The following is a 16,618-nucleotide window of genomic DNA, read 5'->3' as shown; positions in this document are numbered from 1 at the left end:
AATTGGATTTTGACGGGTATGTTGTAGCCGAGCCCGGAACAATAAAGACTAGCTAATGGACGTTTGTGCTGCTAGGTATATTCAAGACAAGAAGTAAATGCAAGCCACTACAGTTGCTGGCTCAGGTTAGCGATCTGAATTTTACTTTAATTTTTACTTTTTGTTGGTTTTCTTGGTTGGTCTTGGCTATTCCTATCTTTACTAAAACCATTAAAAGAGTATCACATATTGTTTTATTAAGAATTAGAATCGTATATCATATGCTGGTCTTAAGCATGATATTCCATCAGATGATTTTCTTCATATGAGAAATAATTATGCTTCAGTGTTTATTCCTTTTGTAGGCATCTCTTTGATTGGTTATGCACATTCTACTAAAAGCAAGCTCCTATGTTTCTTCTTTCATGACAACAGAAGTGTGTTGGTTGATGTTGCATGAGGGGAAGTTCCTCTATGTTGTCTAATGGCATAATGTGACTCGTCTTCTCCATTTTAAAAAAATGTAAATTGGATGTCACTTCTTACGCAGGTGTGATAAGGTTGCCTTGCTCTTGCATTCTCTTAGATAATTTGATTCCGCTTGGTGCTTGAATTAAATTTTTTGGTAGAGAGAATTCGAGAGTAAGGCTACCTCATGACACGTGCAGAAGAAGTAACATCCAATTCACTTTTTCTACGGATGGATGAGTCATATGGTACTGTTAGCCAATACACTTCATTTCCCTCCAAAGCATATATAATTCATACGAGAAATGAGTTTAGGTATATTCAAGACAAGAAGTACAGGCAAGCCACTACAACTGCTGGCTCAGGTTAGTGATCTGAATTTTACTTTAATTTTTGCTTTTTGTTGGTTTGCTTGATTGGCCATGGCTATTGCTATCTTTTCTAAAACCATTAAAAAGTATCACAAATTGCTTTATTAAGAATTAGAATCGTATATCATATGCTGGTCTCAAGCATGATATTCCATCAGATGATTTGCTTCATATCAGAAAACATTATGCTTTAGTGCTTGTTACTTTTGCAGGCATTTCTTTGATTGGTTATCCACATTCTACTAAAAGCAAGCTCCTTTGTTTCTTCTTTCATCACAACAGAAGTGTGTTGGTTGATGTTGCATTTGGGGAAGTTCCTTTGTGTTTTCTAATGGCATAATGTGACTCGTCTTGTTTATTTTAAAAAATATTTAAATTGGATGTCACTTCTTATGCAGGTGTGATAAAGTTGCCTTGCTCTTGCATTCTCTTAGATAATTTGATTCAGCTTGCTGCCTGAATTAAATTTTTTGATAGAGAGAATTCGAGAGTAAGGCTACCTCATGATACGTGCAGAAGAAGTAACATCCACTTCACTTTTTCTAGGGATGGATGTGTCATATGGTACCATCAGCCAATACACTTCCTTTCCATCCAAAGCATATATAATTCATAAGAGGAATGAGTTTAGGGCTTCGAAAATAATGCAAAGTACTTTGGAACTGTATGGCAGTGGAGGCATGTCGGAAGAAGAGGCTTTTGGTAGGACTTAAAGTGAAAATTATGATAACTGGAGAGGTTTCACATTTGGAGATCTCGGGTTTTTCTTGCGATTGGATTTTGACGGGTATGTTGTAGTCGAGCCAGGAACAATAGAGACTAGGTCATGGACGTTTGTGGTGGTAGGTATCCTCAAGACAAGAAGTACAGTTAAGCCACTACAGCTGCTAGCTCAGGTTAGTGATCTGATGATTTGCTTTATATCAGAAAAGAAGACTAGCTGATGGACGTTTGTGGTGCTAGGTATCTTCAAGACAAAAAGTACAGGCAAGCCACTACAGCTGCTGGCTCAGGTTAGTGATATGAATTTTACTTTAATTTTTGCTTTTTGTTGGTTTGCTTGGTTGGCCATGGCTATTGCTATCTTTACTAAAACCATTAAAAAATTATCACATATTGCTTTATTAAGAATTAGAATCGTATATCATATGCTGGTCTCAAGCATGATATTCCATCAGATGATTTTCTTCATATGAGAAATAATTATGCTTCAGTGTTTATTCCTTTTGTAGGCATCTCTTTGATTGGTTATGCACATTCTACTAAAAGCAAGCTCCTATATTTCTTCTTTCATGACAACAGAAGTGTGTTGGTTGATGTTGCATGAGGGGAAGTTCCTCTATGTTGTCTAATGGCATAATGTGACTCGTCTTGTCCATTTTAAAAAAATGTAAATTGGATGTCACTTCTTACGCAGGTGTGATAAGGTTGCCTTGCTCTTGCATTCTCTTAGATAATTTGATTCCGCTTGCTGCTTGAATAATATTTTTTGGTAGAGAGAATTCGAGAGTAAGGCTACCTCATGACACGTGCAGAAGAAGTAACATCCAATTCACTTTTTCTACGGATAGATGAGTCATATGGTACCGTTAGCCAATACACTTCATTTCCCTCCAAAGCATATATAATTCATACGAGAAATGAGTTTAAAGCTTCAAAAATAATGCAAAGTACTTTGGAACTTTATGACAGTGGAGGCCTGTCGGAAGAAAAGGCTTTTGGTAGGACTTAAAGTGAAAATTATGATTACCGGAGAGGTTTCAAATTTGGAGATCTCGGGTTTTTCTTGCAATTGGATTTTGACGGGTATGTTGTAGTCGAGCCAGGAACAATAGAGACTAGCTTATGGACGTTTGGGTTGCTAGGTATATTAAAGAGAAGAAGTACATGCAAGCCACTACAGTTGCTGGCTCAAGTTAGTGATCTGAATTTTACTTTAACTTTTGCTTTTTGTTGGTTTGCTTGGTTAGCCATGGCTATTCCTATCTTTACTAAAACCATAAAAAGAGTATCAGATATTGCTTTATTAAGAATTAGAATCGTATATCATATGCTGGTCCTAAGCATAATATTCCATTAGATGATTCGTTCTTATTCATTTTGTAGGCATCTCTTTGAATGGTTATCCACATTCTACTAAAAGCAAGCTCCTCTGTTTCTTCTTTCATTGCAACAGAAGTGTGTTGGTTGATGTTGCATGAGAGAAAGTTCCTCTGTGTTGTCTAATGGCATCATGTGACTCGTCTAATCTACTTTAAAAAAATTATATATTGGATGTCACTTCTTACGCAGGTGTGATAAGGTTGCCTTGCTCTTGCATTCTCTTAGATAATTTTATTCAGCTTGCTACATGAATTAAAGTTTTGGTAGAGAGAATTCGAGAGTAAGGCTACCTCATGATACGTGCAGAAGAAGTAGCATCCAATTCACTCTTTCTAGGGATGGATGAGTCATATGCTACCGTCAGCCAATACACTTCCTTTCCATCCAAAACATATATAATTCATAGGAGAAATGAGTTTAGGGCTTCAAAAATAATGCAAAGTACTTTGGAACTGTATGACAGTGGAGGCCTGTCGGAAGGAGAGGCTTTTGGCAGGACTTAAAGTGAAAATTATGATTACTGGAGAGGTTTCAAATTTGAGATCTCAGGTTTTTCTTGCAATTTGATTTTGACAGGTGAGCCAGGAACAATAGAGACTAGCTCATGGACGTTTGTGCTGCTAGGTATCTTCAAGACAAGAAGTACAGGCAAGCCACTACAGCTGCTGGCTCAGGTTAGTGAACTGAATTTTATTTTAATTTTTGCTTTTTGTTGGTTTGCTTGGTTGGCCATGGCTATTGCTATCTTTACTAAAACCATTAAAAAAGTATCACATATTGATTTATTAAGAATTAGAATTGTATATCATATGCTGGTCTTAAGCATGATATTCCATTAGATGATTCGTTCTTATTCATTTTGCAGGCATCTCTTTGAATGGTTATCCACATTCTACTAAAAGCAAGCTCCTTTGTTTCTTCTTTCATTGCAACAGAACTGTGTTGGTTGATGTTGCATTAGAGGAAGTTCCTCTGTGTTGTCTAATGGCATCATGTGACTCGTCTTGTCTACTTTAAAAAAATTGTAAATTGGATGTCACTTCTTACGCAGGTGTGATAAGGTTGCCTTGCTCTTGCATTCTCTTAGATAATTTGATTCAGCTTGCTACATGAATTATAGTTTTGGTAGAGAGAATTCGAGAGTAAGGCTACCTCATGATACGTGCAGAAGAAGTAACATCCAATTCACTCTTTCTAGGGATGGATGAGTCATATGCTACCGTCAGCCAATACACTTCCTTTCCATCCAAAACATATATAATTCATAGGAGAAATGAGTTTAGGGCTTCAAAAATAATGCAAAGTACTTTGGAACTGTATGACAGTGGAGGCCTGTCGGAAGGAGAGGCTTTTGGCAGGACTTAAAGTGAAAATTATGATTACCGGAGAGGTTTCAAATTTGAGATCTCAGGTTTTTCTGCAATTTGATTTTGACAGGTGAGCCATGAACAATAGAGACTAGCTCATGGACGTTTGTGCTGCTAGGTATCTTCAAGACAAGAAGTACAGGCAAGCCACTACAGCTGCTGGCTCAGGTTAGTGAACTGAATTTTATTTTAATTTTTGCTTTTTGTTGGTTTGCTTGGTTGGCCATGGCTATTGCTATCTTTACTAAAATCATTAAAAAAGTATCACATATTGCTTTATTAAGAATTAGAATCGTATATCATATGCTGGTCTTAAGCATGATATTCCATTAGATGATTCGTTCTTATTCATTTTGCAGGCATCTCTTTGAATGGTTATCAACATTCTACTAAAAGCAAGCTCCTTTGTTTCTTCTTTCATTGCAACAGAAGTGTGTTGGTTGATGTTGCATTAGAGGAAGTTCCTCTGTGTTGTCTAATGGCATCATGTGACTCGTCTTGTCTACTTTAAAAAAATTATAAATTGGATGTCACTTCTTACGCAGGTGTGATAAGGTTGCCTTGCTCTTGCATTCTCTTAGATAATTTGATTCAGCTTGCTACATGAATTAAAGTTTTGGTAGAGAGAATTCGAGAGTAAGGCTAACTCATGATACGTACAGAAGAAGTAACATCCAATTCACTCTTTCTAGGTATGGATGAGTCATATGCTACCGTCAGCCAATACACTTCCTTTCCATCCAAAACATATATAATTCATAGGAGAAATGAGTTTAGGGCTTCAAAAATAATGCAAAGTACTTTGGAACTGTATGACAGTGGAGGCCTGTCGGAAGAAGAGGCTTTTGGCAGGACTTAAAGTGAAAATTATGATTACCGGAGAGGTTTCAAATTTGAGATCTCGGGTTTTTCTTGCAATTTGATTTTGACGGGTGAGCCAGGAACAATAGAGACTAGCTCATGGACGTTTGTGCTGCTAGGTATCTTCAAGACAAGAAGTACAGACAAGCCACTACAGCTGCTGGCTTAGGTTAGTGAACTGAATTTTATTTTAATTTTTGCTTTTTGTTGGTTTGCTTGGTTGGCCATGGCTATTGTTATCTTTACTAAAACCATTAAAAAAGTATCACATATTGCTTTATTAAGAATTAGAATCGTATATCATATGGTGGTCTTAAGCATGATATTCCATCAGATGATTTGCTTTATATCAGAAAAGAAGACTAGCTGATGGACGTTTTTGGTGCTAGGTATCTTCAAGACAAGAAGTATAGGCAAGCCACTATTGCTGCTGGCTCAGGTTAGTGATCTGAATTTTACTTTAGTTTTTGTTTTTTGTTGGTTTGCTTGGTTGGCCATGGCTATTGCTATCTTTACTAAAACCATTAAAAAAAGTATCACATATTGCTTTATTAAGAATTAGAATCGTATATCATATGCTGGTCTTAAGCATGATATTCCATCAGATGATTTTCTTCATATGAGAAATAATTATGCTTCAGTGTTTATTCCTTTTGTAGGCATCTCTTTGATTGGTTATCCACATACTACAAAAAGCAAGCTCTCTGTTTCTTGTTTCATCACAACAGAAGTGTGTTGGTTGATATTGCATGAGGGGAAGTTCCTCTATGTTGTCTAATGGCATAATGTGACTCGTCTTCTCCATTTTAAAAAAATGTAAATTGGATGTCACTTCTTACGCAGGTGTGATAAGGTTGCCTTGCTCTTGCATTCTCTTAGATAATTTGATTCCGCTTGCTGCTTGAATTAAATTTTTTGGTAGAGAGAATTCGAGAGTAAGGCTACCTCATGACACGTGCAGAAGAAGTAACATCCAATTCACTTTTTCTACGGATGGATGAGTCATATGATACCGTTAGCCAATACACTTCATTTCCCTCCAAAGCATATATAATTCATACGAGAAATGAGTTTAGGTATATTCAAGACAAGAAGTACAGGCAAGCCACTACAACTGCTGGCTCAGGCTAGTGATCTGAATTTTACTTTAATTTATGCTTTTTGTTGGTTTGCTTGATTGGCCATGGCTATTGCTATCTTTTCTAAAACCATTAAAAAGTATCACAAATTGCTTTATTAAGAATTAGAATCGTATATCATATGCTGGTCTCAAGCATGATATTCCATCAGATGATTTGCTTCATATCAGAAAAAATTATGCTTTAGTGCTTGTTACTTTTGCAGGCATTTCTTTGATTGGTTATCCACATTCTACTAAAAGCAAGCTCCTTTGTTTCTTCTTTCATCACAACAGAAGTGTGTTGGTTGATGTTGCATTTGGGGAAGTTCCTTTGTGTTTTCTAATGGCATAATGTGACTCGTCTTGTCTATTTTAAAAAATATTTAAATTGGATGTCACTTCTTACGCAGGTGTGATAAAGTTGCCTTGCTCTTGCATTCTCTTAGATAATTTGATTCAGCTTGCTGCCTGAATTAAATTTTTTGATAGAGAGAATTCGAGAGTAAGGCTACCTCATGATACGTGCAGAAGAAGTAACATCCACTTCACTTTTTCTAGGGATGGATGTGTCATATGGTACCATCAGCCAATACACTTCCTTTCCATCCAAAGCATATATAATTCATAAGAGGAATGAGTTTAGGGCTTCGAAAATAATGCAAAGTACTTTGGAACTGTATGGCAGTGGAGGCATGTCGGAAGAAGAGGCTTTTGGTAGGACTTAAAGTGAAAATTATGATAACTGGAAGGGTTTCACATTTGGAGATCTCGGGTTTTTCTTGCAATTGGATTTTGACGGGTATGTTGTAGTCGAGCCAGGAACAATAGAAACTAGGTCATGGACGTTTGTGGTGCTAGGTATCCTCAAGACAAGAAGTACAGTTAAGCCACTACAGCTGCTAGCTCAGGTTAGTGATCTGATGATTTGCTTTATATCAGAAAAGAAGACTAGCTGATGGACGTTTGTGGTGCTAGGTATCTTCAAGACAAAAAGTACAGGCAAGCCACTACAGCTGCTGGCTCAGGTTAGTGATATGAATTTTACTTTAATTTTTGCTTTTTGTTGGTTTGCTTGGTTGGCCATGGCTATTGCTATCTTTACTAAAACCATTAAAAAATTATCACATATTGCTTTATTAAGAATTAGAATCGTATATCATATGCTGGTCTCAAGCATGATATTCCATCAGATGATTTTCTTCATATGAGAAATAATTATGCTTCAGTGTTTATTCCTTTTGTAGGCATCTCTTTGATTGGTTATGCACATTCTACTAAAAGCAAGCTCCTATGTTTCTTCTTTCATGACAACAGAAGTGTGTTGGTTGATGTTGCATGAGGGGAAGTTCCTCTATGTTGTCTAATGGCATAATGTGACTCGTCTTGTCCATTTTAAAAAAATGTAAATTGGATGTCACTTCTTACGCAGGTGTGATAAGGTTGCCTTGCTCTTGCATTCTCTTAGATAATTTGATTCCGCTTGCTGCTTGAATTAAATTTTTTGGTAGAGAGAATTCGAGAGTAAGGCTACCTCATGACACGTGCAGAAGAAGTAACATCCAATTCACTTTTTCTACGGATGGATGAGTCATATGGTACCGTTAGCCAATACACTTCATTTCCCTCCAAAGCATATATAATTCATACGAGAAATGAGTTTAAAGCTTCAAAAATAATGCAAAGTACTTTGGAACTTTATGACAGTGGAGGCCTGTCGGAAGAAAAGGTTTTTGGTAGGACTTAAAGTGAAAATTATGATTACCGGAGAGGTTTCAAATTTGGAGATCTCGGGTTTTTCTTGCAATTGGATTTTGACGGGTATGTTGTAGTCGAGCCAGGAACAATAGAGACTAGCTTATGGACGTTTGGGTTGCTAGGTATATTAAAGAGAAGAAGTACATGCAAGCCACTACAGTTGCTGGCTCAAGTTAGTGATCTGAATTTTACTTTAACTTTTGCTTTTTGTTGGTTTGCTTGGTTAACCATGGCTATTCCTATCTTTACTAAAACCATAAAAAGAGTATCGGATATTGCTTTATTAAGAATTAGAATCGTATATCATATGCTGGTCTTAAGCATAATATTCCATTAGATGATTCGTTCTTATTCATTTTGTAGGCATCTCTTTGAATGGTTATCCACATTCTACTAAAAGCAAGCTCCTCTGTTTCTTCTTTCATTGCAACAGAAGTGTGTTGGTTGATGTTGCATGAGAGAAAGTTCCTCTGTGTTGTCTAATGGCATCATGTGACTCGTCTAATCTACTTTAAAAAAATTATATATTGGATGTCACTTCTTACGCAGGTGTGATAAGGTTGCCTTGCTCTTGCATTCTCTTAGATAATTTGATTCAGCTTGCTACATGAATTAAAGTTTTGGTAGAGAGAATTCGAGAGTAAGGCTACCTCATGATACGTGCAGAAGAAGTAACATCCAATTCACTCTTTCTAGGGATGGATGAGTCATATGCTACCGTCAGCCAATACACTTCCTTTCCATCCAAAACATATATAATTCATAGGAGAAATGAGTTTAGGGCTTCAAAAATAATGCAAAGTACTTTGGAACTGTATGACAGTGGAGGCCTGTCGGAAGGAGAGGCTTTTGGCAGGACTTAAAGTGAAAATTATGATTACCGGAGAGGTTTCAAATTTGAGATCTCACGTTTTTCTTGCAATTTGATTTTGACAGGTGAGCCAGGAACAATAGAGACTAGCTCATGGACGTTTATGCTGCTAGGTATCTTCAAGACAAGAAGTACAGGCAAGCCACTACAGCTGCTGGCTCAGGTTAGTGAACTGAATTTTATTTTAATTTTTGCTTTTTGTTGGTTTGCTTGGTTGGCCATGGCTATTGCTATCTTTACTAAAACCATTAAAAAGTATCACATATTGATTTAATAAGAATTAGAATCGTATATCATATGCTGGTCTTAAGCATGATATTCCATTAGATGATTCGTTCTTATTCATTTTGCAGGCATCTCTTTGAATGGTTATCCACATTCTACTAAAAGCAAGCTCCTTTGTTTCTTCTTTCATTGCAACAGAACTGTGTTGGTTGATGTTGCATTAGAGGAAGTTCCTCTGTGTTGTCTAATGGCATCATGTGACTCGTCTTGTCTACTTTAAAAAAATTGTAAATTGGATGTCACTTCTTACGCAGGTGTGATAAGGTTGCCTTGCTCTTGCATTCTCTTAGATAATTTGATTCAGCTTGCTACATGAATTAAAGTTTTGGTAGAGAGAATTCGAGAGTAAGGCTACCTCATGATACGTGCAGAAGAAGTAACATCCAATTCACTCTTTCTAGGGATGGATGAGTCATATGCTACCGTCAGCCAATACACTTCCTTTCCATCCAAAACATATATAATTCATAGGAGAAATGAGTTTAGGGCTTCAAAAATAATGCAAAGTACTTTGGAACTGTATGACAGTGGAAGCCTGTCGGAAGGAGAGGCTTTTGGCAGGACTTAAAGTGAAAATTATGATTACCGGAGAGGTTTCAAATTTGAGATCTCAGGTTTTTCTTGCAATTTTATTTTGACGGGTGAGCCAGGAACAATAGAGACTAGCTCATGGACGTTTGTGCTGCTAGGTATCTTCAAGACAAGAAGTACAGGCAAGCCACTACAGCTGCTGGCTCAGGTTAGTGAACTGAATTTTATTTTAGTTTTTGCTTTTTGTTGGTTTGCTTGGTTGGCCATGGCTATTGCTATCTTTACTAAAACCATTAAAAAAGTATCACATATTGCTTTATTAAGAATTAGAATCGTATATCATATGCTGGTCTTAAGCATGATATTCCATTAGATGATTCGTTCTTATTCATTTTGCAGGCATCTCTTTGAATGGTTATCCACATTCTACTAAAAGCAAGCTCCTTTTTTTCTTCTTTCATTGCAACAGAAGTGTGTTGGTTGATGTTGCATTAGAGGAAGTGCCTCTGTGTTGTCTAATGGCATCATGTGACTCGTCTTGTCTACTTTAAAAAAATTATAAATTGGATGTCACTTCTTACGCAGGTGTGATAAGGTTGCCTTGCTCTTGCATTCTCTTAGATAATTTGATTCAGCTTGCTACATGAATTAAAGTTTTGGTAGAGAGAATTCGAGAGTAAGGCTACCTCATGATACGTGTAGAAGAAGTAACATCCAATTCACTCTTTCTAGGTATGGATGAGTCATATGCTACCGTCAGCCAATACACTTCCTTTCCATCCAAAACATATATAATTCATAGGAGAAATGAGTTTAGGGCTTCAAAAATAATGCAAAGTACTTTGGAACTGTATGACAGTGGAGGCCTGTCGGAAGAAGAGGCTTTTGGCAGGACTTAAAGTGAAAATTATGATTACCGGAGAGGTTTCAAATTTGAGATCTCGGGTTTTTCTTGCAATTTGATTTTGACGGGTGAGCCAGGAACAATAGAGACTAGCTCATGGACGTTTGTGCTGCTAGGTATCTTCAAGACAAGAAGTACAGGCAAGCCACTACAGCTGCTGGCTTAGGTTAGTGAACTGAATTTTATTTTAATTTTTGCTTTTTGTTGGTTTGCTTGGTTGGCCATGGCTATTGTTATCTTTACTAAAACCATTAAAAAAGTATCACATATTGCTTTATTAAGAATTAGAATCGTATATCATATGGTGGTCTTAAGCATGATATTCCATCAGATGATTTGCTTTATATCAGAAAAGAAGACTAGCTGATGGACGTTTTTGGTGCTAGGTATCTTCAAGACAAGAAGTATAGGCAAGCCACTATTGCTGCTGGCTCAGGTTAGTGATCTGAATTTTACTTTAGTTTTTGTTTTTTGTTGGTTTGCTTGGTTGGCCATGGCTATTGCTATCTTTACTAAAACCATTAAAAAAAGTATCACATATTGCTTTATTAAGAATTAGAATCGTATATCATATGCTGGTCTCAAGCATGATATTCCATCAGATGATTTGCTTCATATCTGAAAAAATTATGGTTCAGTGCTTATTCCTTTTGCAAGCATCTCTTTGATTGGTTATCCACATTCTACTAAAAGCAAGTTTCTTTGTTTCTTCTTTCATCACAACAGAAGTGTGTTGGTTGATGTTGCATGAGGGGAAGTTCCTCTGTGTTGTCTAATGGCATAATGTGACTCGTCTTGTCCATTTTAAAAAAAATGTAAATTGGATGTCATTTCTTACGCAGGTGTGATAAGGTTGCCTTGCTCTTGCATTCTCTTAGATAATTTGATTCAGCTTGCTGCCTGAATTAAATTTTTTGGTAGAGAGAATTCGAGAGCAAGGCTACCTCATGATACGTGCAGAAGAAGTAACATCCAATTCACTTTTTTCTAGAGATGGATGAGTCATATGGTACCATCAGCCAATACACTTCCTTTCCATCCAAAGCATATATAATTCATAGGAGTAATGAGTTTAGGGTTTTGAAAATAATGCAAAGTACTTTGGAATTGTATGACAGTTGAGGCTTATCGGAAGAACAAGCTTTTGGTCGGACTTAAAGTGAAAATTATGATTACCTGAGAGGTTTCAGATTTGGAGATCTCGGGTTTTTCTTGCAATTGGAGTTTGACGGGTATTTTGTAGCCGAGCCAGGAACAATAGAGACTAGCTCATGGACGTTTGTGCTGCTAGGTATATTCAAGACAAGAAGTACAGGCAAGCCACGACAGCTGCTGGCTCAGGTTAGTAATCTGAATTTTACTTTAATTTTTGCTTTTTGTTGGTTTGTTTGGTTGTCCATGGCTATTGCTTCTCTATAAGTTGTATTTCACAAGCTTCTATTCTGACAATTCCTGTGCTGGTGAGATCAAAACATGGTCTGTAACGATGGTTTCTACACTTCTAATTTAACTTATATATATAGATTATGTATGTGCATATGCATATGGACCATACTTTATAGAATTGTCTTGTGATTTTCTGATTGGTGTTGTATACGATAAACCCTTGTGGTCCGGTCCTTTCTCGGACCCCGCGCATAGCGGGAGCTTAGTGCACTGGGCTGCCCTTTTTGTTGTAATATAAATTTCCTCTTAATGATGATCTTGGTGCATTTGCAAAGAGTCAAAGACCTTTTGAAAAAAATTCCTCTTAATTTAGATGTGGTGGTAAATCATTATAAACAGAATTAATAGCTAAAAGAAATTCTGCCAAGTACAACGCAAGATCTTGAACTATGTGTGGGTTTAATCTCTTTGCTGTTTGGAAAGCTTTCTGGTGTACTGCATCTATGTGCAAATTCAATTTTCATATTTGGCGCATCCTTGAAAAGGAAACACTTGCGGAAGAATGACCAAATTGGGAAGGGTTCACGATCAAATCAATCAATTAACTATGCTCCAAAGTCCAATCCCAAGTTAGTTGAGGGTCAGCTATAAGAATCCGTAGTTAATTTACTCAATGTGCATATTGTTCTGTTTGGCATCATTCTCTTTGCTGTTGTACCTAGAGTTGTCTTTTTTGATGCCACTAACAAAAAAGAAGAAGATATATTTAATTTTTTCCAGATTCCTGCTTCTTCTTAAGTCTTTCATTATCATTTTTCCGCAATTTGTATCAATGATATCTCATTGCTCTTGCAGACTCTGTGTGCTTGAGTAAAAGAGACTTTAGGAAACAGCAAAGTTTCTCATGTAACATTGTAATATTCGCCTGAAATGACTTCTCTTTGTGGAAGCCCGTATAAGGAGTGCACCTATGTGTTTGCATTTCGGTCTATGGCGGTCATTTGGGTCTTCAATGTGGAATCATTTGAAGCTTGGATTTTCACTCTTCTCTCAGGATAACTAATAGCCTAATTTTGCCAAAACAGAACTATGATTCTAAGATGCTTCTTCTTTTCAACTTCATATTTGTGTAGGGTGATTTTGCATTACTTGCAAGAGCTTGACAATGAAGCAGGTAAGAGTAATTAATCGTATGGGTTATGTTGAATTTGAACCAATTTTTGTTGCAATAAGAACATGGCTTTTTTAGGTTCTCCATCATTTGTTCAACAAAATTTTTGTGACCATGAATATTTGCTGTCGAGAGAACGTTTAAAGATTGCTGCAAGGCTTAGGCCCCTTGTAGATGAAATTGATGGATGCAATGGCTAGTATCAGCTTTATTGCAGTTCTATATTTTGGCCATAGTCTTCATGCTGTTGCAATTCTTTTAATTTGTAAGTAATGTGTGCATGAAATTTGATTGATTTTGAATGACTTAGACTTTAAGAACAAATAAATAAAGAATATAGTTTATGATTTCCTGAGGCAAAGCCTCCCTTTCTTAGTGCTATGTAAAAAGAAGGAATATCTATTTTGGTCCTACAAATGTTTTTAAAATAATATTTTGGTCCTACATAAATAAGCAGTATATGGAAAGGGCGAAATGGCTTCTTGGCCACCTAAACTTGCACCGGATTTTAAAGCCGATATATGAACTTTCGATTTTCCTATTTTAGCACCTCAACTCAATCGATTACTTATAAGTGAACACCTCTGACCTTTCACTATGCTTATGTGGCAGTAGCATAGCTGACGTGATCAAAGTACGTGCTAATCATGCAGAAAAAGTGTCGTTTGTATTACTGTATTTAAAAATATTAAATCTGAATAAAAAAAAGGAAAAGTAAATAAAAGACAAACAAATACTCCCTATGTTTCAAATTAGATGATGTACTTTCCTTTTTAATATGTTCCAAAATAAATGACACATTTCTAAATTTGAAAATAATTCAACTTTAAACTCTTCATTCTACCTATTTTACCCTTAATGAGAAGCTTTTATAACCACATAAATGTCATGACCCCACAAAGCTTTTACCCCTTAAACTTTTAAGACCACAAGATTCAAAAGTCTTTTGTTTTTTCAAACTTCGTGCCGAGTCAACTTACCTCATCTAAATTGAAACAGAGGGAGTAAAAACTAAAAATAAATCATAAATCCCTCCCGTAACCCTCTTATACCTCCCCCCCCCCCCCCGCACACACACACAAACACACAATTTTCTTTCTCCCCACGGTTTCTTCCCATTCCCCCACCCCCGCCTCTTTTCTCTTCATTGCAACTTTGAACAATTCCTTGGTCAGTCTTCATTTCTCCACAAACTAATCATTTTGGTGTTGGTTGGTCTATCTCATTTTTTCAGTTGATGACAAAGGTATGGTGGTGACAGCGTTTCCGGCAATCTTCTTTGGTCGGTTGAGACGACGAAATTACTGGAAACTTCCAGGCGTGGGAAGTAATAAGTGCATAAAAAGGTCTGTTAGTTTTGATTTTAACGAGTGTCGCCGAGATGTCATTTCTTTCGAGGGAACCCTTGTCGGAATGGTTTTGATATTTTTTTTAGAGGATCTGATGGCTTGTTTGGACTAATTTCTAGACTGAGGTTTGGTTAAGATATGTACTAGAATTTGAATTGATCAAATTTGAATTTTTACTATTGGAAATGGTGGTTGGGCAATGGAAGGTGTTGGCGAAGCTGCGGTGAAGAAGAAAGAAAAGAGAACAAAAATTAAAAATTTGGTAAATTGGTTTTGAAAAGGATAGGACCCAAATATTACAAATATCAAACATTAAATGGTCTTAGTATCTGACGTGGTATTTATGTCAGGCAATTGAGATACACGCTCCGAGGGAGGGGTTTATTATAAGTATTTTTATCGAGTTGAGGTGCTAAAATGGGAAAACCGAATGTTCATATATCGACTTTAAAATCCGGTGCAAGTTTAAGTGGCCCAGAGGCCATTACGCCTATGGAAAGAATTGGTAGTAACACCTTCTGTTTGAGCTTGCTCACATTGCCGGTCCCAAGACTTGGTAAAGGAGGAGGGTTACGGTAGGCTGACAGCCAGTATAAAACTTGTCAATTCACGATGATATGAGTTGAGCTTAAAGAAAGAAGTAAGGGTTCATATAGCCGATCCTAACTTGTTTGGGACTAAGACGTAGTAGTTGTTCTATGGAAAAAATCGGCAGCATGGATTTTAGCTGCACGTTAGTTCTTGCTACTCTGTCCTGCATTACTTGGATGGAAAAGTTTCAATCTCACCAAAGGTTTTCTCCTCTTTTATCTTCTTCTCTCTTACTGTTCACCGGGTCTCCGCTAATCCAATAGTGGTCGAAGATTCTTTTCATTAAATAGAATATAGGATGAAAAAGGATACTAAGCAAATATACATGGAAAAAGGTAGGGAAGTATAACACAACCTTACAACTTTGATCCTGCCACATATTGGTTATGATGAGTGTTTCACCCTTGCATGTTTGGTTCAGATAAAATTTCTCATAATGAAGTTTAGACTGTATGAATGATGAATTTGAGCCAATGGCTTAGTAGATCCGTTATTTGGTCTCATATCACACAACCCTTACCAAGTAATTCATATTTTTGAACATCTTGAAATCTCAATTTCTTTTTCCTCTGCAGTGAGAATTGAAGGTGGATGCTTTTTTTTCCTTATCCTCTGGTACTGTTTTCTGATTATCTACTTCTTATGGTTATATTCCCTACAGTTACATCTAGTTTTGCTTCTAACATGTCATTCCTCTTGGAGATTGGATATCTGTTCTTAGTTTAGTCTTGTACTCTCGCCTTTACAATCACTTTAAAATATGAGTATGAAAAAGGTATATAATGTTTTTTTACAACATTTTTGCTCTGCTTAAAACGTTTATGAGCTGTAGGTTGGAAAGATGCTGATCTGCAGAAGGTGCAAGCGACTTCTAAGCTTTGAAGCAAACTTCTCCTAAGATTGGTCATTAGAAGTTTTATAAACCCATAAAAGTGTCCGTTTTCACGGGGCGCATGGGCCGCACGTGCGGTGTTACCAGTGGGAAGCTGCTGGGATCGGTCTAGGTGAGCGTCAACCTGAATGGAACACATTCCAAGTCCAGCGTGTTTCAGAATGGGTGGATGAAATTGGGGGGCGAACCGGCGGTGGCTATGTTGAACATGATGGTCCGGGCTGAACCGGACGCATGTTGCGTGTTCCAGTTTGTGGGGGGGGGGGGGGGGGGGGAGGTGAACCGGGGGAGTGCATAGATAGCCATTCTCAGGGAAGCTATCTAGAAATTAGTCAGGACTTATTTTGTCCTGGAATTTTAAATTAAAAATCTTAACGTCAGGATAATTCAAAACATTTTTGTTCCAAAAATTTGAACTGAAAAACTGAAATTTAGGACGTACTGGCTAATTCCTAAATACTCAACTCTTTAGAGTGGCTACCTGGTGTCATTTCCACCGGAATGCAGCCCAGTATTTTTTTTCCAGATCCAGGAGAATATTAGGCAGCCGGTTGTCAACTGCAAGTCCAGATCCAGAAGGTACAAGTGAATTCTAAGCTTTGAAGCAAACTTCT

The 16,618-nt window shown here is 37.0% G+C and overlaps 2 long non-coding RNA genes across 3 annotated transcripts; both read left to right on the top strand.

The window, feature by feature from the left end:
* Positions 1-2,343: 2,343 nt before the first annotated feature.
* LOC138899614 (uncharacterized) lies at positions 2,344-4,004 on the top strand. The gene is made up of 3 exons (XR_011411358.1): positions 2,344-2,733; positions 3,498-3,595; positions 3,787-4,004. It is a non-coding gene; the product is annotated as an uncharacterized lncRNA (long non-coding RNA).
* Positions 4,005-5,828: 1,824 nt separating this feature from the next.
* LOC117273167 (uncharacterized) lies at positions 5,829-14,728 on the top strand. Of its 2 annotated transcripts, XR_011411046.1 has the most exons (9): positions 5,829-7,177; positions 7,245-8,196; positions 8,961-9,058; positions 9,249-9,919; positions 10,111-10,781; positions 11,002-11,051; positions 11,734-11,956; positions 12,857-13,175; positions 14,407-14,728. It is a non-coding gene; the product is annotated as an uncharacterized lncRNA (long non-coding RNA). The 2 variants fall into 2 exon arrangements; XR_011411045.1 differs by lacking the exon at positions 14,407-14,728 and having other exon boundaries at positions 12,857-13,908.
* Positions 14,729-16,618: the final 1,890 nt, after the last annotated feature.

Source organism: Nicotiana tomentosiformis, chromosome 9, assembly GCF_000390325.3.
Source record: "Nicotiana tomentosiformis chromosome 9, ASM39032v3, whole genome shotgun sequence".
NCBI lineage: Eukaryota > Viridiplantae > Streptophyta > Magnoliopsida > Solanales > Solanaceae > Nicotiana > Nicotiana tomentosiformis.
Note: the sequence above shows the minus strand (reverse complement) of the source record. Positions and strands in the feature narration are given on the sequence as shown.